General features: G+C 47.6%; 1 protein-coding gene across 3 annotated transcripts in view; it reads left to right on the top strand.

Moving 5' to 3' along the window:
- Window positions 1–22537: 22537 nt before the first annotated feature.
- The window catches only part of Pknox2 (PBX/knotted 1 homeobox 2), a 248935-nt gene continuing 244362 nt past the window's right edge, over window positions 22538–27110 (top strand). For all 3 annotated transcript variants that reach the window (XM_048343710.1, XM_048343712.1, XM_048343704.1), the window contains exon 1: window positions 22538–22612. The gene's annotated coding sequence lies outside the window, so the exon portion shown is untranslated. The remainder of the gene's footprint in view (window positions 22613–27110) is intronic.

Raw genomic sequence — 27110 nt, 5'->3', positions numbered from 1 at the left:
CCCAAACACAGAACAAAACGTAAAAACAAATACAACGTAAAAACAAATATGGCCTAGTGGCAAGAGTGCCTGCCTCATATACATGAGGCCCTGGGTTCGATTCCCCAGCACCACATATACAGAAAACGGCCAGAAGTGGCGCTGTGGCTCAAGTGGCAGAGTGCTAGCCTTGAGCAAAAAAGAAGCCAGGGACAGTGCTCAGGCCCTGAGTCCAAGCCTCAGGGCTGGCCAAAAAAAAAAAAATACAACTAATAAGAGCCCAGATTAGACAGCGGTCATCTTGACTCCAGTTCTTAAACCAGGCAGAGGAACCTAACTAAGCCTCGAGTTCTACATTCCTCGCTCTCTTACTCCCTTCTCTATCCTTTCCTCTTCTCTCCCTCCCTCCTTCCTCTTCTTTCTTTCTTGCTTATACCAACTTTAGACTCGGGTCTCCCTCTTGCTAGGCTGGCATTCTACCACCCAAGCCACATCTCCAGCCTAGTTTTTTGTTGGTTATTTTGGAGATGAAGCCCATGGATTTTTCTGCCCAGGCTGGCTTTGTACTGCAATCCTTGGAACACAGTCTCCTGAGTGGGATTACAAGCATAAGCCACTCATCCCTGGCTTTTCTTTGTTCACTCGTTCCCTCCCTCCCTTCTTTTCTTCCACAGCAGACTATAGATAGCGAGTGGCTAGGAGTATAAATAACCCCTAGCTAAACTTCCCCAAGTTTTCATCCTAGCTTTGTCTGTTAGCTGAGCAGCTCTGAGCAAGTGACTTAATCTCCCTGTGCTTCAGTTTCCTCATCCATAAACTGGAGTTAATAGAATCTGCTGCATGGTGTTGTTGTGAGGATTAAAAGAGCTAATGCACATAAAACTCCTAAAACAACACCTGGTACTTGGTTAGTGTTAATAATGCAATAAACACTAGCAATTACTAACAAAAAGCAAAAGGATTTCCCAGAACTGAAGGTAATACAGGAAGAGATTGTGCCAGAAGACGCTCTGGAAGGCAGAGAGGACGTCTGTGGATACATAAGAAAGGAGTGTCTGTAAGAAATCTGACTGGCAATGAAAGAAAGAGCAACTGACTGGTTCACTGGCACCCAAGTCCACACTGGATCAGCAAAATCAAAAGCATCCATGAGGTGAGTCCAAAACACCTGAAGGTCTAGTGGCTTGATGGCCTTTGAGCTCTTCAGGGGCAAATGTGCCCATAAACCCCTCCCCTGACTATTTTTCAGCCTCATGCTGGCCTCTCTTCCTCTGATCTTCCTCTCTTCAGAGAGGAAATGTGCTCTGCCCCTCTCATCTGCCCCTTGTGGGCTCCATCAAACAGGTGTTCCACCCAGAACATTCTTTTTATCCTCAGCAGAGTCTTTCAGGTGGCAGGTGCTCCGGGAACCCTCTCCCTGTAGACTGGGCAGTGCCCCTAATCTATGCCTCTGAGCACTGTGTGCTCCTCGGGTCTCCCGTGTGTGTATTCGTGTATTCTTCAGCACAGGCTGCTCTGAGAAGCATCCCCTGAGCAGGTTGTTTTAACAACAGCTGGATTTTCTCACTGTTCTGGAGGCTGCAAGGTTAAGTCACCAGGCAAGTTTCTAGTCAAGGCCTTTCTTCCAGGCTTGTGAATGGCTGCTTTCTTGCTGTGCTTTCAAGGAGCCTCTTCTCAGCACATGGGTGGAGAGAGAGGGAGGAAAAGAGTGAGAGAGGAAGAGAGAGAGGTTGTGTGTGTATGTGTGTGTGTGTGTCACAGAGACAGAGAGAGAAAGAGGGAGGGAGAGAAAGGGAGAAGGGGAGGAAGGGTGGGGAGAGGGAGAAGAAGGGAGGTGGGAGGGAGAGGGAGGGACAACTCTGAAGACCCTTCTCAGTCTTGGGAGAACAGTAGTCTTATTGGATGGAGCCCCACCCTATCACCTCCTGTAACTTCACCTCCTTAAAGGTGCAGTCTCTGAATACAGTCACACTGGAGGTTAGGGGTTTTGCTATGTGAATGAGGAAATGTAATTCAGCTGGTAGCACTCCATTAGATACGTATCATGGGGGAGGGTAGCGCTGTCCACTGCTTACTTCATCCTCTCACCTTCATCACACTTCCTTCTGCTTCTTTCATTTTCATAGTACCTGCTCACAGCAGAGGCTCAGGAAGCGTTTGGTAAGAGAATGGATAAGTCAATTTCCTTCCTTCTTTCCTCCCTTCCCTCCCTTCCCTCCCTTCCTCCTCCCTTCCCTCCTTTTCCTTCCCTCCTTCTTTTCTTCCTTCCTTCCTCCTTTCTGTCCCTCCTTCCTTCCCTTTCTTTTCCTTCTTTTTTTTTATGCTGGTACTGGGGCTTGAACTCAGAGTCTTAAGCTTGCTTGTCATTCTCAGATTAAGACTGGTGTTCTACCACTTGAATCACACCTTCACTTCTAGGTGTTTTTGTGGGTTTTTTCCATAGTTAACTGGAGTTTCAAGGATTTGTCAGCCTGACCTGGCTTCAAACCATGATCCTCAGATCTCAACCTCCTGAGTAGCTAGGATTATAGGCATGAGCCGCTGGCGCCTGGTTTGAATGAGTCCATTTCTTGTGGTGCTCATAGGGGTTTTAGAAGCATCGGAACTCAAATGTGACCTTGATTTACTTCTTCACTTTACAGCAGGAGGAAACTGAGGCAGGAGGGTCCATGCTGATTTGTGGCAGAATGAAGGTTGGGAGTCAGAGTCTCTGAGTCTAGGTCTCGTTTAGCTTGGGACAAGTGTTGTCAGAGACCCAGTAGGCCTAGAGTTTGCTTGCAAAAAAAAACCATCTTCAGTCACACTGGCAAGCAAGAATCATCCTTGGCTTTGTTTTTTCTTGGCCACACTGAAAATTTTCCTGCCCTCGTAGTATCTGGGTGAAGCACTTAAAATCCTCCTAGGCCTTCCCACTCTGTCTGAGTTGGGCTGCGAGCTTGGCTAGGCTGGAGTGGACGAAAACCTCGGTGTAGGTTCCAATTCTAAGCTGATGACCCGCTGAGGGGTAAGGGGCTTTAGATTCCTGTGTCTCTGCTAATGAGTTTGGTTAACTGTTGGTTTTTTGCTTATGCAAATCTACCTCTTTCTGAATTAGAATGAGTCCAATTATAAAGTGAAATTTCACAATTAAACCACTTAGTGAAGGACATTAAACTACCAGAAGGAATTGATTTGTAAAAATTTCAGTGATAATTACCAAATGTTTCTGAAATGAGACTAAGTCCTGGGCTTTTCTTTAAACAAACACAGGTACTTGCACATTTTCACACATACCACACATACACACATACACACACACACACTGCACAGATACATAGACATAGTTTCACACACCTGGTTTCCATCGTCTCACTGTAAGACTTGTTCTTGTTCCTACTCTGGGCCTCAATTTTCCCCAAATAGAGGAAATTCCACCAGCCATCAGATCATGTCTGCAAAGTTCCTGGAAGCCTTCCAAAAGCAATGGCCACTGGGCCAAGGAAGCTGGGCTAAGGCAGGAACCCAGAAGAAGGTGTAATGGTTTTAATAAAGTCTCTTTGCCACCTTGCTGATTGATTGATATATTTTGGCATTTGCTTCCCTGCTGTAATCGATAGCAGTTATAGACCGGAGGAACAGGAAAGGGTGGGGTTGTGGGATGGGCCAGTATTGATTGGTCTTTACAGGAAAGAGTCTGGCTTGGGGCTGGCAGGGCTCTGGCCACTAGAAGCAGGACCTTGCTGTCTCTGAGAGAGGTTACCTCTCCTTATCCCACCCCCCATCCTACTGGGCAACAGGGCTCCCACTCAGAAACATGGAGATGGTGGGAACAGATGGGCACCTGCCCTCGTAGGGGGACTCCCCAGGTCACCTCTTGCTCAAGTTCCAGGGTGATATGGAGATGGGGTAAAGAAAAAGATCTCTTTCTTCCCCTTCCTTCCTTCCTTCCTTCCTTCCTTCCTTCCTTCCTTCCTTCCTTCCTTCTTCCCTCCCTCCCTCCCTCCCTTTATCTCTCTCTTTCTTTCCTTCCTTCCTTCCTTCCTTCCTTCCTTCCTTCCTTCCTTCCTTCCTTCCTTCCTTCCTTCCTTCCTTCCTTCCTTCCTTCCTTCCTTCCTTCCTTCCTTCCTTCCTTCCTTCCTTCCTTTCTTTCTTTCTTTCTTTCTTTCTTTCTTTCTTTCTTTCTTTCTTTCTTTCTTTCTTCTATTTATTTTTTTGCCAGTCCTGGGGATTGAACTCTAGGTCTTGGTGCTGTCCCTAGGGCTCCTTTTGCTCTAGGCTACTGCTCCACCACTGGAACCATAGCACCACTTCCAGCTTTTTCTGTGATTAATTAGCAACCCGAGTCTCATGTACTTTACTGCTGCCTGGGGCTTGCTTTGAACCATGATTCTCAGAACTCAGCCTCTGGAATAGCTAGGATTTCAGGCATGAGCCACCAGCATCTGGCTGAGAAAAAGATCTTTAAGGGTGAGGGAATCATGGTATGCTCGGGGTCTCAGGCTACATGTCTATCCAGAAGTGAAGCTACGTTACTTAGGCTGCTCAGGCAATGTCATGGAGTAGTGGTGCATCTAGCATCGATTCCCTAGCATAGATTCTGAAGCCAGCGTGTCTGGGTTCAAATCCCAGTCTTGGCCCTGCAGGTGTGACCTTGTGCAGGTTAATTGATCACCTGTGTACCTTGATTCTCCCTAAAAACTACAGAGGCATCAACAGTAGCTATTTCCTGGGGTTGCTATGATATATGTAAAGACTATGTAAAGCATCTGACCCCCCCCCCCCACCGCCATGTAAGAAATACTCTGCTGGTGTTGCTGTTATTATCTGATGGGGGTGGACACCTGGGCTGGCATCCATGATTTAATGGGTGAAAACCGAAGGGTACAAGTTTCTTTAATCAAACAGGGTTATCCCAGCATTTGCCTTCGGGTGATGAAAACACAGAGCTCAGGACTCAGCACCTGCTAAATAATTCTCTTAGTACACCAGCCATTCAGCCACAGGATTCCGCCACTCTTCTTTCCTGAAAGCCTGCAATAACACAGAGCAGATCTAGGCATGGAAAAGGAGATAAATGGGAACGATAGCTTCAGTGCTCAGTGCAAACAAGATAGTATCCATTCATTAAATGTATATCCAGAGTCCTACTAAGTGCAAGTTGGTTTCAGGGCATGTGATGGTTTTTGCTCCTGAACCTGCGCTTAGTATTGAAGCAGACCTGTAATCTCCTGTGATATCATGGCAGGTAGCTTTTGTATCAATGGGGATTTCTTCTGTCTGGAATGCCATGCTGTAAACAGAAATGGTGAGAACTTTTTGTTCTGTTAGTATATTTGTTCCGTTTTGGAGACAGGGTCTAGTTATGTAGCCCAGTCTGACCTTGAATTCCAGGTATTCCTGTTTTAGCCTTCAGAGTGTTGGGATTACAGGTGTGCACTATCACACCTGGCATCAAAAAGTTTTGTTTGTTTGTTTGTTTTGTGCCAACCTTGGGACTTAAACTCAGGGACTGGGCTCTATCCCTGAACTTTTTTGCTCAAGGCTAGTGCTCTACCACTTGAGCCACAGCTCCATTTCTGGATTTTTTTTTGGTGGTTAATTGGAGATAAGAGTCTCATGGATTTTCCTGTCAGGGCTAATTTCCAACCACAATCTTCAGATCTCAGCCTCCTGAGTAGCTAGGATTATAGGTATGAGTCACCAGTGCCTGGCCTAAGTTGTTCATTTTTGAAATACAGTTTTTAATCTTCTTTTATTGACGTGAGTACAGTTTCAGTTTTTAGAAATCTACTTGGCACATGATGTAATTTGGGAGTTTATTTTCTCCCAAGTCATAGACCTGGATGCTAACACTAACAGAAGTCAGCAGATTCAAAAGACCCCAGGCTTGGGCTGGGGATGTGGCCTGGTGGCAAGAGTGCTTGCCTCGTATACATGAGGCCCTGGGTTCGATTCCCCAGCACCACATATACAGAAAATGGCCAGAAGTGGCGCTGTGGCTCAAGTGGCAGAGTGCTAGCCTTGAGCAAGAAGAAGCCAGGGACAGTGCTCAGGCCCTGAGTCCAAGCCCCAGGACTGGCAAAAAAAAAAAAAAAAAAAGACCCCAGGCTAAGGGGTCTCCAGGCAGATTCCTGAGAGGCTGGAGCCGAAAGGGTCTTAGAGATCATCCTGTTTATCCCCTTGATTTCCAAAAGTTTGTTACCTTAATTATAATACAAATTTATGGGTTGCAGTGTGATAATTTAATACATGTATACAGTGTGTAATGAGCAAATTAGAGTAATAAATGTTTCCATTTCCTTAAACATTTTTGATTAACACATAATAATTGTACATATTTATGAGATACAGTGTGATATTTCAATGTATGTATACAATATGTACTGATGGAATCAGGGTAATTAGCATTTGCATCTCCTTACTGTGACTTTGTGTTTGAAGCCTTCATGTTCCTCTCTTCTTGTTATTCATAAAGGACATAAGAGCTTACCCTGCTTCAGGGGGCTCATACCTGCAATCCTAGCTACTCACGAGGCTGAGATCTGAGGATCACAGTTCGAAGCCAACCTAAGTAGACAAATTAATGAGACTCTTACCCAAGTAACCAGCAAAAAGCCAGAAGTAGAGATGTCATTCTCTGATATATGGTTGATAACTTATTTAGGTATCAAATTTTAGATTAAAAAACACTTTCTTTCAGAACAGAGAAGGCATCTCTCTGCTATCTTTTAGCATCTGATGTTGCTTTAAAAAATGTTGTTTTTCCCTGATATATGACTGTTAACAAAGGGAGACGGAGAGACAGTAGAGACCAAGTCTGTGAATACTGTATATGTTCTTGATACATTGTATATTGTATATATGTCTACCTGACCTAGACAAGGGATAGAAAAATAGGACGTAAGATATCACAAGAAATGTACACACTGCCCTACTATGTAACTGTACCCTTTTTGCACAACACCTTGTAAAAAAATTTATGTTCAATTAATAAACAAATAAAAAAAGAATAAAAATATGTTGTTTTTATTCTAGTCACTTTTACCTGTATTTATTTCTTTAGAAAGTTTTGGAAATTCGTTAAAAACAACTTTTATTTTAAAATGTCATTCTAACAATGGTGCTGGGCACTGTTATATATTTATTCAGTCTCTGTGCTAGGCTAATTAGAAGACTTTTTAAAATTTTTCTCCTATTACCTTTTTCTTTTTGCCTCACTTTTTAGAAGATTTTTTTTCTGAATTGTATCTTCTAAATCTTGCACTAGAGTTTTGCAAATAAATTTATTTATGTTACTAATTTCAATGGTGTGTGTGTGTGTGTGTGTGTGTGTGTGTGTGTGTGTGTGTGTGTGTGTCAGTTTGGGGGCTTGAACTCAGGGCCTGGGTGCTGTCCTTGGGCCTTTTTGCTCAAGGGTAGCACTCTATCACTGGAGACATAGCTCTACTTCTGGCTCTTTGGTGGTTAACTGAAGAGTCTCATGGACTTTCCTGCTGGGGGTGGCTTTGAACCTCAATCCTCAGATCTCAGCTTCCTGAGCAGCTAGAATTACAGACATGATTACAGCTCCAGAGGCTTTTTAAATTAAAATGTTCCCTTTTCATTATACTCTCTTCTTGTTTTACCAATATGATCTTCTTTCTCTTTTGATGAAAAAGTTTTTGAAGTGTTATTGCATTTTTGAGTTTACTTTTAGCTTCTTGCAAAATCTATTGCCCCAGGTTTTACTTTCATCTGTTTATTTCGGTTTCTCTTCATGATATATACAGCTTTAAAAAAAAATCGGTCATCTTTGGCTGTTTGTTCATACTTAAGAAGTAGGCACTAAAGATTGATTCTGAAAGCTTGGTAGGGAATTGGGCAGGGTTTGTTGACTTGTGAGTTTCATGTAAGGGGACGAGTAAGTCAGCCTTTTCTTTTCTGTTGTTTTTTTTGTCATGGTGCTTGCACTCTGTGCCTGGGTACTGTCTCTGAGCTTTTTCACTCAAGGCTAGTATTCTACTACTTTGAGCCACAGCTCCACTCTGGTCTTGCAGTGGTTAATTGGAGATAAGGGTCTCATGACTTTTTCTGCTTGGATTGGCTTAGAACTGCAGTCCTCAGATTTCAGCCTCCCGAGTAGCTAGGATTATAGGCATGAGCCGCCATTGCCCAACTTAAGTCAGTCTTTGCTTTGAGAGTCTCTGGAGGGAGGGACTGGGGGTCCCTGAGAGTCCCTTGGGGGGGGTGCTCGGAACTTCCATTCGAGGGGTGGGGAAGAGTGTCTATACTGGTACTGGGGCTTGAACTCAGGGCCTGGGCATTGTCCCTTGGCTTTTTCACCCAAGGTTGGCCCTCTACCACTTGAACCATAGCCCCATTTCCAGCTTTCTGCTGGTTAATTGGAGATATGAGTCACACAGACTTTCTTGCCTAGGTTGGCTTTGAACTGAGATCCTCAGATCTCAGTCTTCTGAGTAGCCAGGATTGCAAGTGTGAGCCCCTGGTGCTAGTGCACAGGGCACAAGCTCATGCCTCCATGCTTTTCTGGTACCTGTCATTGTCCTTTGGATACACTCTGTGCATGCCTTTGTCTTGTGCAAAGCCTTCTTGGCTCCTCTTCTAGCACAAATCCCACAGGTCCTTCAGCCCTTCCTTCCCACTCAGGAAAGCTTTTCTGGGCGCTTTAGCTGTGGCTGCTTAAAAAGAACAACAACAAAAAACAAAACAACCCCCCCCCCCCCAAATCCCACCAAAGGCTGAGGTCCTGGATGGTGCTGAGGCTCAGGAAAGGGAAGCAGCCTTTTCCTATGTAAATTGAGAGTAATCAAATATATCAGGTACTATTGTGGTGGAGATGAAATGACTACAAATTGCTGATGGCTGCCTGTAATTGGCACCTTTCTCTCTTTAATGAGCTCCCAGTCTTGCCAGGAAAGAAAAGCAAGCAGAGCAGCCCATGCAGGGGTTTGTCACAAGTTCTAGGAGTTCTCAGGGCCGGGAAGGAACTCTGTCTGGGAAGGAGTAATGAATCATATGGCTGGATCAGGGTGTGTGCTCCCTGCTTGCTTCTTCCGCTAGACCAGGGCCAGAGTAGGACCCCAGAATTCCACACCATTCCGTTCTGGGCTCCTAGCACCAGGCTCAGTGTCTGGCACACAGTAGCTTCCCAGTAAATGTCTGCATAACTGAAAAAGAAACGATGCCTTTTTCTGGCCTCTGCTTGATCAGCACTGTCCTCTTTTTTATTTTTATTTTTTTAACTCACCCCACCCTCTGCTGTTCCAATGTCAAAAAAAAAGAAGGACAATTATTCATCAGCCATCTGGGAGAAAGGAGAATCTTTCCTCCCTTACTAAGGGCAAATGTTTCCAAATATCTTCACAGATCAGGACACGAGTGTCCACACACGCCCCTTCTTGCATCGTGGGAGTGGGGCCCCAGAGAGAAGGCTCCACAGCTGTCTGTGTTCTAAGTGGGGCCAGCTTCTCACAGGCTGCTTCTTTCTCAGAACTTTGACATTCTGCCTTCCGCTAGTTCATCCGCCCTATTCCAATGAGCCCCTCTCCCAGGAGCCAATCATTTTCTCCCGCCCTTGCTCCAACTGGAATTGGAGCAACTTGGCTCATAGACCATTTTATGGTCCCCTGCCTTCCATTTCTCTTGTCCAGTCACTGTGGGGGAGAGAGCCCAGTCCAGGCTTTGATTTATACAGCTCTCCCAGGGCCCTGTTGGATTCAGAGTCTGGAACAATAAGCCAGGACTATCCATCACCCCTTTGCTCAGGTCTCCCTGGATTCACTAGGCAGGAAGGAGTGGGTGGCAGAGAAGATGGCCTCAGGAGTCTTGCACATGTCACATTGATGGAGCACAGAGGGCTGGGGTGGGGAGGGAAGGGAGGCTTTTGATCTCACCCCAAGCCTACCCTGTGACATGGGGACACAGTGAGTTCAGACAGGAAGGGAAGTAGAGCTCAGAGGCTAATTCTGACTCCAGGGACTCCCCTAATCCTACTCTAACCCTGTGGTCCAACCATTTTGACTGTGGTGTCTAGCACATGACAGACGTGTAGCAAGACAGATGTTTGTTAACTGCCTAAAGACTAAGCCTCCTTTCTCCTTATTCTTCCCTGCCTCTCACCCTGGATTTTGTGGTCCAGGCCATTCACAGAGCTCTTAACAGACTTAGACAAGCTGTATCCATGACAGTGTGACTATGCATCCATGTGATTGTGTGACTGTACATATCTGTGACAGTGTGACTGCCTGATCCTCTCTGTCCGTGTGACTTTGCATCCATGTGTGTCTGTCTGATAGTGTCTTCTTGTGACTTGGTGGGTGCATGGTTATGTGTCTATTTGATTCTATGATTGTGTTGGTGTGACTGTGTGTCTTTAAGACTTGTGTCCATGTAACTGTGGGTCTGTGTGAGGATGTGTCTATGTTTGTGTGTGTGATGGCTTCTGAGTGTTTGTGTATCAGTGTACTGTGACTGTCCTCCCTGCCAGAGTGTGATGAGCATGTGCTGTGTATGTGTGTTTGAGCCACACCCATGTCCATGGGAGTCTACGTAAGTCAGAACTTCCGAAGGCACAGTTCTCCTGTTCTCTAGTGGGGAAGCCAAGGGAAAGCAGGGTGTGGCTTCTGTGAACACCCAAGCTCTGGGCTGGAGGAGAAACCAGCCTACCAGGAGGTGAGGGGGCTGGCACACTAGCTGCCTCGGTGCCTCCCTCCCTCCCTCCCTCTCTCTTTCTTTCTTTCATTTGTTCGTTCGTTCATTCATTCCTTACTACCTTCCTTCCTCCCCTCCCTTCCTCCCCCTCTCTCTTTCTTATTTTCTTCTTTCTTTTCCTCTCTTCCCTTCCTTTCTTCCTTTCTTTTTCTTTTTGTGCTTGTACTCTGGGCATGATCCCTTAGCCTTTTCACTCAAGGTTGGTACTCTGCCATGTGAGCCACAGCTCCACTTGTGTGTGCGCACACATGTGTGTGTGTGTGTGTAAGTGGAAATAAGAGTCTGGTGGACTTTCCTGCCCAGGTTAGCTTTGAACCGTGATCACACCCTTCTGCGTAGCTAGGATTACACAAGGCCCAAGGCCCAGCTACCTCAGTGCTTTCTGACCCTTGCTCCTTTCCAAAGAAGACTACTATGTGGTTTTTGCCAGTAGATAACTGGATATTTCTAGTCCTTCCAGGACTCTGTGTCCTTTGGACTTGGGGGCATGATGTATGACACAGACTGTGGGACCCTGTTCTTACCCCGTAACCTGAGCAGAGGAGACTGCAGGGCAGCGTTGTGCGGAGGCCCTCCGTGGGGAGACAGTTTTAGTTGTCAGGAAATTAGAGGCTTTATTCAAAGCCAAGAAAAGAAAAGAAAAGCCCGTCTGGGAGCTGAAGGAAAGAGAATTCCAGGGCCGCAGTGGCTGTGTGGTGTCTTTTTGTTTTCGTGCTGCTGAAACAATAACTGTAATGACCTGAGCGTGAGGCCGGCTCTGCTGCCAGCCGCCGCCAGCGCCGAGGACTTGGCTGACCTGCGGAGAAGCCAAGGGTGGCTAATGAGTCCTGAAGAGTCTTTATCAAATTAGGATTATACTCCATCTCAACAGGCAGAGGAAAATGTTTCAAATTATCTCCTTTTTTAATTGCAACTCAAAGGTTTGGCAGGAAATGATCGTGAGAGATACGGCCTAAAAATTGATGTATTATGCCGATGTATTTAAGCTTCCATAGCAGTCATAGCTGCAGACTTGCTCACGTGTGTGTCCTCATGTGTTTACACTGGCACAATCATCCATGTGTGCCTGCTAAAAGCATGAGTGCAGGACATTACCCAGGCAGACAGACAGACGGACACACAGACTCACAGTGACATCTATGCCCACGAGGTTAGACCATCAGCTCATATTAGTCAACTTCAAATAGGCTGAGATTGTTGGAAAATGCTGAGCCTTAAGGAAGAGAAGAGAAGATAGAACAGGCGCTGGTGGCTCACGCCTGTAATCTTAGCTACTCAGGAGGCTGAGAGCTGAGGGTCACATTTCAAAGCCAGCCAGGGCAGGAAAGTCCATGCGATTCTTATCTGGAAAACTGGTCATGGTGCTGTGGCTCAAAGTGGTAGAGCACTAGCCTTGAGCAAAAGATCAGGGACAGAGCCCAGGCCCTGAGTTCAACTGACAGAGAGGGGCGGGGCTTAGTCTTTGCCCTTGGTAACTTCTTGGGCTTCTTGGTAACTTGTGCATCCATATTTGAAATTTTAGGACACATAAAAAGCAACCTACAAGTTGCTGTAGAAGAATGTGAGCATGCAAGCTCAGAAGGACACAGGATAGGTCTGGATTTAAACATCATTTATACAGAGAATGAATTCTTGATATTATTAGTTTGTTTAAACCAAATGCATCAGCAGAATTGACTGAATAATTGAATTCTTTAGCAAATGGGGCACCTATTCTCAAAATTTGTTTAGTATAAATATGGGCTTCCTTCCTTCTCTCCCTCCCTCCTTCCCTTCCTTCCTTTTTCTCTTTGTTTACCAATAATGAAGCCCATACAGTCTCTTTCTCTCTCTGTGTGCATGCGTGTGTGTGTGTGTGTATGTGTGTGTGTGTGTGTGTGTTAGTACTAGAGCTTGAATTTAGGAGCTTGTGCCTTTGCTTGGCTTTTTTGCTCAAGATTGATGCTCTACCATTTGAACCACACCTACTTCCTTCCTTCTTTCCTTCCTTCCTTCCTTCCTTCCTTCCTTCCTTCCTTCCTTCCTTTCTTCCTTCCTTCCTATTTCCTCCTCCTCCTCTTCCTCCTCCTTCTTCTTCTTCTTCTTCCTCTTTCCTATCTCTGTCTGTTTGTCTTTCTCTCTGTTCTTAGCCAATATTGGGACTTGAACTCAAGACCTTGCATTCTTACTTGTCTTTGCTGCTCATGGCTGGTACTATGCCACTTGGGCCACACTTCCAATTCCAAGGACGAGTTTTGATCCAGATGAGAGTGTTGTCCATTGTGATAGTAGCTAATGGTGATGAAACAGGACAAGATCCATTGAGTCTCAGGAACACCCTGCAGCCAAGCTTGACATGAGCTGTCTCCAAGTCTCCTGGGTGAGGTTGGGAATCTGAGTTGCTTCTCACTTTTGTCTTAAACTGGGAGAGACTTGCTATTCACCTCTTTCTTGCCCTTTAGATTGGACCTTAGTTTCTGTGCTGTAAGTTGTGAGTAACATCTGAAATCACATTGGCCTTCGTTTGTCTCTCTTGGCCTCTGCAAACCTGTAAGATTTCTCTCTCTCTCTCTCTCTCTCTCTCTCTCTCTCTCTCTCTCTCTCTCTCTCTCTCTCTCTCTCTCTCTGTGATTTCAGGGATTTGTGATTTATTCATTGGAACAGCCCCCAGGCCTAACACATGCCTGGCCAGCCTTGATGCCAGCTGTTCCTTAGAGGCCCTTAGTGGACATATGTGAGTGAACAAATTGATGCATGAGGAGTGCGGCTTCTGGGGCCCACTGTCTGAGTTCACACCTGGTGACAAGTTGCTCCATTTCTCTCAGCCTCATGGGGATACTGTGGCGATATGAACTCTTCACATGGAGTCTGGCACTGAGAAATAATCAATATGCATTAGCTATTACTATTGAAGCTGCTTAGTTTTGTTCTTCCTTGCTAAGCAAACAATATTCTCAGTGCTAGGTGAGCTGTGGGTATCATAGTCCTTTATTTCATCATTCCTTGTCATTCTTTCCTTATCATTTACAAGATAGGCCTAGCTCCTGTGGACAATGTTGCCAGACCCTTCTTTCCAGGTTGCTGTGAGTTTTTGTGTGCTCTGAAGTCTGGCCTGTGTAGCCTCTGGCTGCTAGAAGAAGGCTGGGAGCCAGCCAGGCAAAACCCTCAGCTTAGATGGGCTTAGAGGATGGAGACAGCATCAAAGGCAACAAGTGTGGCCCACAGGCTTCATCCCTGGGGACGTGGGAGAGCAGAACATTCTGGGTGGTTCTGTGAGAGATGGTGATGTTAAGAATAGTGAGACTGGAGGTAGGACTGAGGCGGCAGATAGTGACAGCAGGGTGACGATGGTGAGGGTGAGAAGCAAGTTGCAGGAGACAGGAACAAGAGTTTCTAAGACAAGTCTTCCCATACAGTTTCCAGAAGAGAGGTGTGTGTGTGTGTGTGTGTGTGTGTGTGTGTGTGTGTGTGTGTGTGTTGGTACCAAGGCTTGACCTTAAGGTCTTGAGCCCTTGCTTGTTTTTTCTTTTTCTTTTTTTTTCACCCAAGAGTGCCACCCATTACTTCCATTACTTTTTGGAGATAAGAGTCTGACAGATTTGTTAGCCTGGGCTGAAATTGAACCAAGACCCTCAAATCTAAGCCTCCTGGCTTACAAGCATGAGTCACCGGTGCCCTGCTTCCAGAATCTTTGCTCTGGGAGAGCAGAGGATTCAAAATGCCATGTGACCTGGGGCAGGGAGGGATAAGGAGGCTCAGGCAGCCTCTGCGGTCTGAGGGAGTCAGTGGGCGTCTTTCTGATGTCCTCCTTGCCAGACCTGAGTGGAGCTGTGGGAAGCAGAAGGCATTGAAGAGCTGCTTAGCTGGGGTGACACATAGTTAAGTGATAAAGGTTTCAGAGTGGGGTCCTGAGAGGACCAAAAGTCCAGAAAGGGGGCTTTAGTTAAAGGAGATGGAAGCCATACTGAAATATTACAGTTCTAGTAGAAAAGAGAAGAATGGTGGGAAAATACAGTCCTAATACTCAAAGTACATATGGGAAACAAGCAACTCAAGGGGATGGATGGGGTTGGGATAGACAGAGGAGAACAATGGAAGAACTGACACTGATAAAGATGCATTGCACTTCTAAAGTGACATCTTGTAAAATCCCTTTACACAACTACTTAAAGATAATAGTAAAAAATAATAAAGCAAGGGCTGGGAATATGGCCTAGTGGCTTGCCTCCTACAACATGAAGCTCCCGGTTTGATTCCCCAGCACCACATATATGGAAAACGGCCAGAAGGGGCGCTGTGGCTCAGGTGGCAGAGTGCTAGCCTTGAGCGGGAAGAAGCCAGGGACAGTGCTCAGGCCCTGAGTCCAAGGCCCAGGACTGGCAAAAAAAATTAATTAATTAATTAATTAAAAAATAATAATAAAGCAAAAGAAACATGAAAATATTTCAATGATTTATTTATTGGCAGCACTGGGATTTGAACTTGGGGCCTTGTTCTTTCTAGACATATCCTCTACTGCTTGAATCATGCCCCCAGGCCTGTATTGCTTTTGTTATTTTTTAAAATTTAAATTGCTATTACAAAGGTGATGTACAGAAGGGTTATGGTTCTACAAGTTGGGTAAAAAGTATGTTTACATTTCTTTTTTTTGGACAATGTTGCCGCTTCCCTAGCACTTCTTCAGATTTTCCCTCCCATGTCCACCCTTCTGTTTTTGAATATGGCCTTGCTTCTGTCCCCACTTAACCACCCCTCTTCAAGGGGCTGGCCAGGGCTGTAGTCCTACTATTTACAATCCTCCCCATAGCTGGGATGACAGATTTGCACCACCAGGGGCCCCACGGTGTCCAGCTGTTGGTTGAAATGGAGTCTCGTAAACTTTTTTTTACAGTGGCTTGCCTGAAACCAGAATCAGCCAGCATCTGGCTTAAATGACCTACTTTATTTAATTCCATGTATCTAAAACATTATTGCATCTGATGTATGTGTATCTCCATTTTGTAGTGCTGAGGATTGAATCCAGAGCCTCACACATCTTGAGCAAGTGCTTTATCACTGAGCCACATTCCAAGCTCTTGCTTTCTTGAGACAGGGTTATCTATGTAGCTCACGTTTTCTTTTAACTCACTACGCAACCCAGACTATCCTTGGACTTCTAGTATTTCTGTCCCTGCCTCCTGGTGCCACAATTTCTGACTGAAAAAAATAGTATAATAATATATTTTTTTGTGCCAGTACTGAGGCTTGAACACGGGGCCTTGTGCTCTCACTTGAGGTTTTTGCTCAAGGCTGGTTCTCTACATTTGAGGCACAGCTCAGGCTTCTAGGTTTTTGCTGGTTAATTGGACATAAGAGTTTCATGGCAATTTCTACCAGGACTGACTTCAAACCAAGATCCTTAGATCTCAGCCTCCTGCATAGCTTAGGATTACAGGAATGAGCCACCAGTGCCAGTCTAAAATAATAATAATAATAATAATCATCATCATCATCATCATCATCATCTTTGCCAGTCCTGGGGCTTGAACTCAGGGCCTGGGCCCTGTCCCTGAGCTTCTTTTGCTCAAGGATAGCACTCTACCACTTGAGCCACAGCACCACTTCTGGCCGTTTCTGTGTATGTGGTGCTGAGCAATGGAGCCCAGGGCTTCTTGGATGCTAGGCGAGCACTCTACCACTAGGCCATATTCCCAGCCTCACAGAGCCTTTTACATGGAGCTGAGATCTGGAAAACTCAACTTGAGAGCTGTGTGTGTGTGTGTGTGTGTGTGTGTGTGTGTGTGTGTGTGTGCACGAGCAGCACATGTGTATGAATGCATGTGTGTTTGGTGATGGGAAGCTATTAGAAGCACTAAAAGAAATGTCCCCAAAGTCCCTCAGCACTATAAGGAAAAAAATTTTTTTTAAACTTGGGAGATTATGTTGCTCCTATATTAGAGAAGCTGGTTCAAGATGTGACCCAATTAATTGTCTACATGTACCCAGAGGACAAGCTTCATTCCCCTTGCTTCAAAAGAGAGTATGGAATGGGAGAGCAAAGAGGTCTTTCCCGAGTTGGAAGGAAAGAAGAAGAAAGGAATAAGGAGAGGGAAGGAGGAAGGAATGGAGGGTCCAAGTTCAAAAAGATGGCTGCTGGTAGGAGCCAGTATCCCCCTTTCCTTCTTCCCCTTGCTCCCACTATCTGTGTTACAGCCCACAGGGTTTGTCACAGTGTTCTCAATAAACAAGCTCTCCCTTCCTCAGGTCAATTAAATAAGCACTATAATAAAGGCACAGGCAAAGTGCTGTGGCAGCCCTGGGTAAAGGGCTATTAAACCTAATGGCTGCCATTTATTGAAGAGCCTCCCATGTGCCAGGGACTGTGCTAAGCTCTTTACATTCATGATTTTATTTAATCCCCATGGTCTCATGAGTTGGGTTCTGTTATCATCTTCATTTCACAAATGGAGACTTAATATCAATAACTTTCTAGATCACGGGCTGTTTTGTGACAGAGTGGAGAGCTGAGCCAGGTCCAGTGGCTCCAAAACTGGTGGGAGATTCAAGGACACTTTGAAAAGAGGAGATGTTTCAGTCAGGTCTTAAAAACATAGATAGAATTTGGGAAGGTGGGAAGAGAGCACTGACAATGCTAGTGCACGTAGCACTAGGACACACTAAGTGCTGGAGGAGGCAAAGAGTGGTATGTTCTGAGGCCTGTGAGGACCAGGGAGAGGGTATGAATGGGTCTTCCAAATCTTTCCATTACAGTGACTTCTAAAATACAGATTTCTAGGGCCTTTTCTATGTAAACTTCCTCTGGAAGTGGAACCTGGAACCCTGAATTACAAAGAAATGCCCTGGGGGTTCTGAGGCAGGAAATCCATGTGGAGCTGCAAAAGGGTAGGTGAGCACATGGAAGATTATGGGATGGGGGAGATGGGGCCCAAGGAGGAGGAAGAATTTGAAGGAATGTGGCATTCAACACCCTCCTTTTTATTATATGGCCCCAAAACTTTTAAAAACCTTTAAAAATTGTAATTGATGTATAGTGATTATATATGTATATACATACACATAATTACATACAGTGTGACACTTTAGCATTTGCTTGCATGTGTAACCATCTTATCAGAATAATCTGTATGTCCACCATCTAAGATCCACATAAGTTCTTTGTGCTGGGAACATTAAAAATCCTCTCTACTAGCTATTTTGAAACATTCAATTAATTTTTAGCCATAATTACCTTTCTGTGCAATGTAGAACATTAGGAATCCTTCCTTCTATCCAGCTGCACCCCGGCACCTACGTCCTCTTCATTCCTCCCTTTCCCAAGCCTTTCCCATGCCCTTCTAACCACTGTTCTTGCTTCTCCTCCTCCCCCTTGGCATTCTGAGACAGGATGTATAACCTAGGCTGTCTATTCACTTGCTTTAGACACCAGTGTGTGTGGTGGCGTACATCTGGGGTTACAGGTGTATGCTACCACATCTGGTTCTATACTTGTTTACTATCACCTTTGAACTTCTACATATAAGTGAGAATGTTGGCTATCTGTCTTTCTGTATCTGGCTTATTTCCCTTAGCCTAATGTCTTCTACTTTTATCCCTGTTGGCATAAATGATAGCCCTCTATGCTTTTATTTTTTTAATGACTAAGTAGTAGTCTATATTGTGGGTATAATTTTCTTTATCCATCATCCACTTTTAAAATGTATTTTTCTCTTTACTACTTCTAAAGTATAAATTTGGGACATTCAAAAGTGCAACTGTTAATGTGCCTATCGGGAACATTCACAGTTTACAAAATATATAAACAAAGGTGGTGGTATAGCTTGTCATAAATGTTTGGTAGTATTCTTTCCCTATTAACTTTTAAGCTAACTGTTCTAGGACATGGAAAGCCTAAAAACGTTTAGAAGAAATCAGGGCTGTGATGCAATCTTTGATTTAGGAAGAACATTTCAGAGAAAGAATGGAGATATTGGAGGGTTTTAGGCCAGGGAGGAAATCAAAATACTCCACACAACCAGTATAAAGTCCTTCAAGGAGACTTGGGACCATGAGGAAGAAATAAGTTGTAGCCAATTCCATCCAACAAGACTTTTTTTTTTTTTTTTGCCTGTCCTGGGCCTTGAACTCAGGGCCTGAGCACTGTCCCTAGCTTCTTTTTGCTCAAGGCTAGCACTCTGCCACTTGAGCCACAGCACCACTTCTGGCTGTTTTCTATACATGTGGTGCCACTAGGCCATATTCCCAGCCCATGACATTTCTTTAATATATATTCTGGATTGGGAGCTGGACCAGGTTTTAGGGATCCTAAAATGAAACAAGATATTGTCCCCATTCTGAAGGACATCCTAATCTACCAAGATTCACTGAAATAATTAAATTGAGACTGAAGGGACTTTGTGGGCAGGACAGTGTTACCAACTGAATTGTGCTTCCTGTCTCCATTCATGTTGAAACTCTAACCCTCAGTGTGACGGTATTTGGAGACAGGCCTTTAAGAAGGTAATTAAGTTTAAATGAAGTCATAAAGCAGGAACTGCAATCCAACAGGACTGGGGTCCTCATAAGAGAAGGAAGAGACATAGAGCTCTGGCTGTTTGTATGCACAGAGGAAAGGCCATCTGAGGACATCATGAGAAGGTACTGTCTGGAGACCAGGAAGAGAGGCCTGGACAGAAACCAATGCTTAGGGCACTTTGGATTTCCAATCTCCAGAACAGTGAGAAAACAAATGGCCTGTGATATTTTGTTTTGGTAGCACAAGCTTAATGATACTGACAGATCTTAAATTTTAGTTTATAGGATAACACAGGATTCCTTTGGGTCATTGATTATGCATATCTAGAGCCCAGAAGACAGACAGTCCGGGTTTGTATGAACTGCTTATCCTGAAGACATGGGGGGTGGGGGGTGGGGTATGGTAGCTCAAACCTGAAATCCCAGCTATTCAGGAGAGGGAGATTGAGAAGGTTAGGGTGGATGACCCTGTTTTGTTTTGTTTTGTTACTAAATGATGGAGAAGAAATTATATAAATAGTTATAAAAAGAATAGTCTCATTTTATATCTTCATTTTTAAGCTTTTGCCAATTACAAGAACAATTCAAAGCAAGCTATAGTGACTGAAAATCAAGGTGCATTTTAAAGCACCAAAAGGGGAGTGAATTCCAGGAAATGGAAACGAGGTTTTTGTGTCTTTTTCTTTTCTTTTTGTCTTGTTTCTTCATTTTTCTATCTTGGAGGGGGGTAAAGGGACACAGAAATGGAGGGACAAAGGGTGAACAAATGCAGCAGTGGTATTCACTAGACACTATGTTGGAAATGAACAATACAACTTGTGGGTGGGATAGGAAGGAAAAACTGGAAGAGAGCAAAGGGAGGGGTAACATTGTCCACAAAGGAATGTAGCTGGCTGCCAGTGGCTTATACCTATAATCTTAGCTACCCAGGAGGCTGAGACCTGAGGACTGAGATTCAAAGCCAGCCAAGGCAGGGAAGGCTGTGAGACTCTTATCTCCAATTAATCACCCCCCCCCCCCAAAAAAAAAAGCCAGAAGTGGAGCTGTGGCTCAAGCAGTAGAGTGCTAGCCTTGAGTAAAAAACAAAAACAAAAACACTCCAGGGACAGTGCCCAGGCCCTGAGTTCATGCTCCAGGACAGGCACCCCCCCCAAAAAAAAAGTACTCATTACCTGACTTATGAAACAGTAACCCCTCTGTACATCACCATAATAACAATAAAATATTAAACAAGTACCAAAAGGGAATTAGTGGTGATCATAGCATTTGAAAAGACTCCAGAAACTAATATCTCATAGCCATGGATCTGGTATTTTGAAAAAGAATTGAGCATTGCACTGGATTTTACAAACAAGGAGGGGTGTGATATGTGTGAATTGGTGATACATGGCTGTTGCCTGCAGTACTATTTGTGATATATTTATGGCTTACTGACACCTCTGTGATGGGGTTAAGTATTTACATGCAGTTAGATTCTCGTCTGTCTCTGCAGGCCTCAGCAACCTACTATGAGCTTTGGGAAAGAGAGAACTGCTCCCTCCAGGGGTCCTGGGCATGGCCAAATGGATCTTTCCTTCCCCATATCAGGCTTCCCTCTGAGACTTTATAGCAGCCTGACCTCCCGCCTCTGGGTTGGTGAATCTGCTGGCTTCTGTACCACATAAAAAGGGCAAGTACATTCATTATTATTATATTATTATACAATGTATAATATATAATAGCGATTATGCTGTCAGCAGCTGCAGTTTCTGACCACAGATCAGAGGCTGGAGTGACATAAATCCACCAGTTGAAGTCATTGGTGCAGCTACACGAAGGTGAGAAGATTCAGGTCCCTCCATTGCTGGTCTCATGACTGAGGAGTTTTCTTCCATAGGAACTTTGTGCGGGTGAAGTGGGAAGCACTGGGAAGATCTAGAAGAATAGTAGCAAATCTGGGATGGGATGCAAAGCCTCAGTTACCTCCCCTGAGCCATGGAATCTTATAGCTCTAATTTTTTGCCCATGACTGAGATGGGAAAGTAGTGACCCAAAGGCTTGGAATAGACTAAAGAGCAGCCTTCAACTTCTTGGGTCAGATTCCTTACTGAAAACCCGGCTGGTAGGTTTCCCTTTCTACCTTTCTGGTGTCTTTGTGTAGGCTTTGTCCAGGCCCCTGCCTGGCAAGGGGTCAGAGGATCAATCCCTGCCTGCCTGTGGTTGAAATGGCCCTTCTAGAGGGTCAGGAGGGGCTCTCCGGTTCCTTTATGAAGAGGGCCATGTGCTAAGCGGTTGAAACATTGGAGCGGGTATCTGCCAGTAGTTGCAGGTGGTCCTGTGTCTGGCACTTAGTAGGACTGTCATCCTTGAATAAATGGAGTCCTTGAATAAAATGACAAGTGAACAAAGCCATTGAATCTACTTGGTCTCACCCTACAGAAGGCTTACAGAAGGGAGGAGCCAGTTTCCTCTCTGAAGCAGATAAAACCATCCTCCCCAACACAGACTGAAACAGCCCTCCTGCCCCCTGGCCTATTCCTTTACTGCACTTCAAACCCAGAACTCACTGCGTTTACTAAATACATTTTAAGAACAGGCTTACCTGAGTTCTGAACCAAGGCCTCTGCCCTTTTTTAGCCCTCCCTTTGCCCCTACCCCATCTCACTCTTCCTTTTCCTTGAACCAAACGCCCCAGGAAGCCCACTGGGAAAAAAAAAAAAAAAGGTAAAGCTCTTGAGACTAGGAATAACTAACCAGAATGTCATCTGAGCACCTTTTCTGGGGCCAGGGTAATGAGAATTATTCAAATGCAATCATAAAAACGAGGCCAGGCAGGCAGGAATGCGGCGGAGGGAGAGGGATGATGGAGGATAGATTCTTGCTAGTTTTTAAGTTTCATAGTCCCCCCCCCCGCCCCGCCCCGCCGAGGGTGTCTTCTTGAGGTCCACCGAAAGAGCTCCCCTCATTCCGGTGCCCTCAGCACCACCAACCAGCTGACTTGGAACTCCGTCCCAGGTGTTCACGAAGGAGGACCTGGCATGGGGGGGCTGGGTGGGGGTGCTGCTCCCGAGTTTGCAAAGTCGGCTGGGCTCCCCGCCTCCCCCTCCCCTCCCCCCCAACCCCATCCCCATCCGAGGCACCCCTTGGGTTGGATGTGGAGGCTGCTTCCCTTGTGCACCGTGCGGTCTCCCCGCTAGCAGGAGCAGGCCGGGCCCCCGACTTCCGAGCGAGCGGATCCTCCAGTAGAGGGAGACACTCCAGCGGCTCCTCGCCCGGGAAGCGGCTGGGGCCGGGAGCGGGTGGGGGTGATGGGGGGGGAGGGTGGGGAGAGAGGGGGAGTGGGGCGAGGGGAGGTGTGTGCAGGGAGGGGGGGGGTCCGGGGGGCGGGTCCCTGTGCCGCTGACGTCCCGAGCAGTGCTGGGAAGTATAGGCTGTGTTGTCACGCCGGTGTCAGTCTGATGAAGATTGGCATCAGGTAAGCTGTCATTCATTTCCATGTCAGAGACGCTTTTGCGAGCGGCGGCGGCGGCGGCGGCGGCGCAGCGACGGCGGCGGCGGCGGCGGCGGCTGCTGCTGCGGGCGGCTGCCTCAGAGCGCGTGTGTTTTATTCCAGTCCCCCAAGCCAGAGTATTATTCATTGCGACAGGGCAAGGAGGAAGAGAGGCAGAGAGGGAGGCAGCAGGGAGGAGAGAGAGAGAGAGGGAGAGAGAGAGAGGGAGAGAGAGAGAGAGGGAGGCGCAGGGAGGAGGGAGGCAGGGAGCAGAGAGGGACGGCGGGAGCGTGCAGAGCGAAGCTGGGGGAAGCGCCGGCAGAGCGCCGAGCGAAGCCGCGCGAGGGGCGGCGAGGCCGGGCGAGGAGGCGGCGAGCGCCGCGCGGCCCCGCCTGCGCCCCGGCCCGGCCTGAGCGCAGCCACCGCCGCCACTGCCGCCGCCACCGCCGCCCGCCTTCGCCTGGCCCGCCTCGGGCCCGGGGCCGGGACGCGCTTTTGTCAGCAGTGGCGAGGAAGCCGGGGGGCTGCGGGCTCGGCTCGCCGCGGGGCCCTGGACTCCGTAGCGGGCGGGCTGGGAGCTGGGCGCCGGGAGCGTCCGGGGACCCGAGAATAGGAAGCGGCCGCGCGCGGGCCAGAGCCGCGGGGCTGGCGCCTTGGGGCTGGGCGCTCCGCGGAGCGAGGCTGGGATCCACCGGCCGGCTCCAGGTTCTCTTTCTCCCGGCTTCCGGAGCTCGGTAGCCGGCGCGTACCCGGCGGCGGCGTCTCCAGCCCGGAGCTGCTCTGGGGCGGCTGGAAGCGGGAGCAGCCCTTGCACTGGGGCCGGGTGGCTGGGGTCCAGGAGCGGTGGCCGAGTGATGCGGGGGCCTGGGGAGGCAGCGCGGGTGGACGGTGTGCAAGAGGATCCGTGGGGACAGGAGAACACGAGTGGGGTCAGGGAAGCCGGGATCCCAGGAGCCACGCTCGGGGAGCCCCAAACCCGGGGAGGGGCGCGAATTTGTAGGGCCACTTGGCTTTCCGCGGGCTATGGGAGAGTCTGGGGGAGGGAGGGGAGACAGGGAAAGCTTCCCGAGGCAATCTTGGAAATCAGCAGAGGTCCTGGCTCCTGAACTAGAAGAATTTGTAAGGGGGGGGGAAGGGGGCAGAAAGCACCCTAGAACAGAAAGTGGAGGTTGGGGAGTTGGGGTGGGGGGCGGGAATGGGGCCGGGTCCGTAGTCGGCCGCGCAAAGTTTGCGTTTCTTTCCGATTAAGCCAGGGGCTCTCCCGGCTCCCAGACCCGGAGGAGAACCGCGCGCAGTGGGCCACGCTCTTGCGGCGGGGTCGGGGGGACTCGTTAGTGGAGAGCCAGGGGTTCCCGCGCTACGGTGGGGAGACCCCGGTTAGGAATTGAGGGGGTTGAAATTAGGGCTGGGCTTTGGGGCAAGCTGAAGTTTGGGTTATAGGTCTCAGGCCGTCCACCGAACCGGGATGGAAGGGCCGCGGAGTAGTTAACGCGGAGGCCAGAGCACCCGGGCTGGAGGTAGGAGTTTGGGCCCCAAGGTTAGATCTGACACTAAAATCAGAAGAATGGGTGGCGGATTATTATTATTATTTTTTAAGGATTTAATCCCAGAATCACGACACTTTACTGGCGCCGTGGCTACTGAAATTTGGGGGGTGGTCGTGCGTTGGGGTCGTGATGGTGAGTGGGTGGAAAAAGCTTTTAGGCAGGAGACGAAAGTAGTTGACTGGATCCATGTCAGGGTGAGCCCCAATATCTGTTCCTTCTCCCCCAAAGCGAACCTGGAAGAAAAGAGAATGGGGAGGGGGGGGGCGTGTTACACAGGACCTAGGAGAGAGATTCTGGGGAAAGGGTAAATCCAGGGGACGTTCGAGGAGAAGCCGCGGGGCAGGCTCACGGGGCTCGGGGTGGATCGGAGGATCCGACCCTGGGCGGCTCGGGCTCCGGGAGCCCCGCGGGGTCCCCAGGCGCAGCTCGGCCGGCGGGGATCGCGGCCTGCGATGGGGTGGGGGAGGGTGGGCGCGAGTTTCGAGGTGCCACGTCGGGTCCGGGGGAGTCTCGGGCGGGCAGGGCAGGCTGAATCCCCGTCGCCCCAGGCACTTCCTCCGCGGCCCGCGCGGCCGGGGAACCTACGAGCCTTTCCGCCTAGGGTGGGGGTTGGGGGTGAGAAAGAAGTTTGGGCTTCCCCTTAGCCCACTTGTCTTGGGACTCTCCTCTACAGTATTAGCTTTTTATTTATTTTTATTTCAAATGCTTAAAAAATAAAAAAGAAACAACTTCGCATTCTCGGCAGATTTAGACAACATTCACCCACCTCCCAAGTCTGAGAGATGATGGTGGCCCCAAACACAACTGATCTGTTACCCCCAAGCCACCCCCCCCCCCCGCCCCCAACCCGTAGCTGAGTCCCTTACTCTACCACGCTAGCCCTCCAGAGGCCCTGAGCCCTGGGGTTGGAAGTATGTATATGGGGGGGGGGGCGGGGAGTGGGTGGCCCTCCGTTTGAGGACTCGTGATCCCCCCCCCCCACCCCAAGCTGCATCCACAGGTCTTGGATGTGAGCATACGAGGTGCAGAGAGAGCTTTCCACCGGGGAGGGGAGTTAATTCTCCGGCCAACTAGGGGAAGAAGGTGTTAAAGGCGCAGAGAAATAGAACGCTTGAGATGTCCTCCTCGGCTGTCTGAAGCTTTCACTCCCAACCCATCTCCAGCCCCAGCGCACCCCTGGTTGGCAGCCCGACAACCCTTACCAGGGCCCGGGTAGTCCGGACCAAAGAACTGAATGGCCGGAGCGGCTGGGCGCGGCGACCCGCAGGGGCCGCGCAGCTCCCGGGCTGTTTGTTTTCCAGGCTTGGAATTCGTGATCGCTCCCTCTCTCCTCTCTCCCTCTCCTTTTCGCTGCCTCTCGCTCGCCCATCGGAGAGCTGGAGGGGGGTGGGGGTGGGGGGGGTGGGGGGGGGTGGGCAGGGAGCCGTGACCCCGCAGAGACTCCCAGGTCACCGCCTCCCCTTTGTGAGCTGGTGAAAGCCTGGAGCTAGAGAAGCTGCTGCAAATCAGGCACCAGGGGTGTCTGGAGGGAGATGGGGGCCGAGCCCCGGGACCCCGTGAAGGGGCCTAGCACAAATCGCACTGAAGTGTACCCAACTTGAGACTGGCTGTTTTATGATCCTTTCTGGGAGTTTACTGCTCGGTGCTTTTAAGTCTATAGATTGCTTTAAGTTAATGAAAGTGCTGCTTTCAAAAGGGGGCTTTTATTGTGCGGCAGTGACAAATCCAGTACCTCCCCTTTACTCTCCCCCAAATGGGCCTGCTTTTGAAAGAGGGTCTTGTGGATCTTCCCCACCACGAGGATTAATGAAAGTCAATGTCCAAGTAATCCAGAGAGACACATTACTTCTTTCTCGGTCTAAATTTCATCTGCCCATCCCAGTGCCGCCCTTCCATCCTGACTTTCTAAATTGTTGCTGGATGGCACCCACAGCTCCCCCGCCCGCCTTGCTTTGGATGGGCCTCACTCGGTCCATTCAACCCAAACTGGATTTCAAGATTTCAGCCCCGTTGCCAATTCAAATGGCAACTAAAATATTTACTGGAGCCCCGGAGGAGGGGCTTTGCCATGCATTTAGTAAGATAAATGTGTTTAAATGGCTGAGAACCCTGAGAAGGAACAAGGCAGGCTGTTTTTTTAAGTGCCCCCCCACACTTTTTTTTTCCTTCCAATCTGTTTGGCACAAAAGGTGAGACAACAAGGTTGTTTTTTTTTTTTTTTTAAAACTAGGTCCTAACACAGACTGCAGCCGAGGCCGGGCTGTGGCTTTGACCGCAATGTCATAACCATTTAAACTGTGGTTAGTTGTTCAAAGCTCAAAGCTTCTCCAAGCTGGGTTTCATTAACTCTACACCAGTTGCCTGGAAGTTCAGTAGCAATAAATTGTATAAACACATTTGAAGTAAGTTAGTGATGAAATAAAGAGAATTACTGTCTTGTGAGTGGAGAATCCTGAATTCATGGAGTTCTAGCTTAACTGGAAACATACCTCCTCTCCCTTGGCCTTGAAGTTTATGGGTGTACTACAGTGTGTGTTAAATTTCTTTCTGCCATGTCCATCTTCAACTTGGGGCTGTAACTCATTAGAGGCCAAAGCATGCCTAGAAAGCAAAAATGGCTAGGTTTTAAAGGGGGTGGGGTCTCTATTAGCCAGATTTAGGAATCAAACCAAAGTGATCTCCCTGACTTCCATACCCTACCTGATTTGTAAATGTTAACATAAACAGCCCCAGAGCAGGGGCAAATTAGATTTTTAAATGTTAGAGACTTAATAATACTGCGTTGTTAGCAATTGAAATTGTTTTTATTAAAGAAACAACCAATAAAATTTATAGGCTTCCAACATGTTGCAAGATTTCCTTGCTATTTATTTAGTGCACCCCCCCCCCCACCACTTACCCCTTCACCACCACCGTTCAGAAATTCGATCTCCGAT

This window comes from Perognathus longimembris, chromosome 3, assembly GCF_023159225.1.
Source record: "Perognathus longimembris pacificus isolate PPM17 chromosome 3, ASM2315922v1, whole genome shotgun sequence".
Classification (NCBI taxonomy): Eukaryota; Metazoa; Chordata; class Mammalia; order Rodentia; family Heteromyidae; genus Perognathus; species Perognathus longimembris.
Note: the sequence above shows the minus strand (reverse complement) of the source record. Positions and strands in the feature narration are given on the sequence as shown.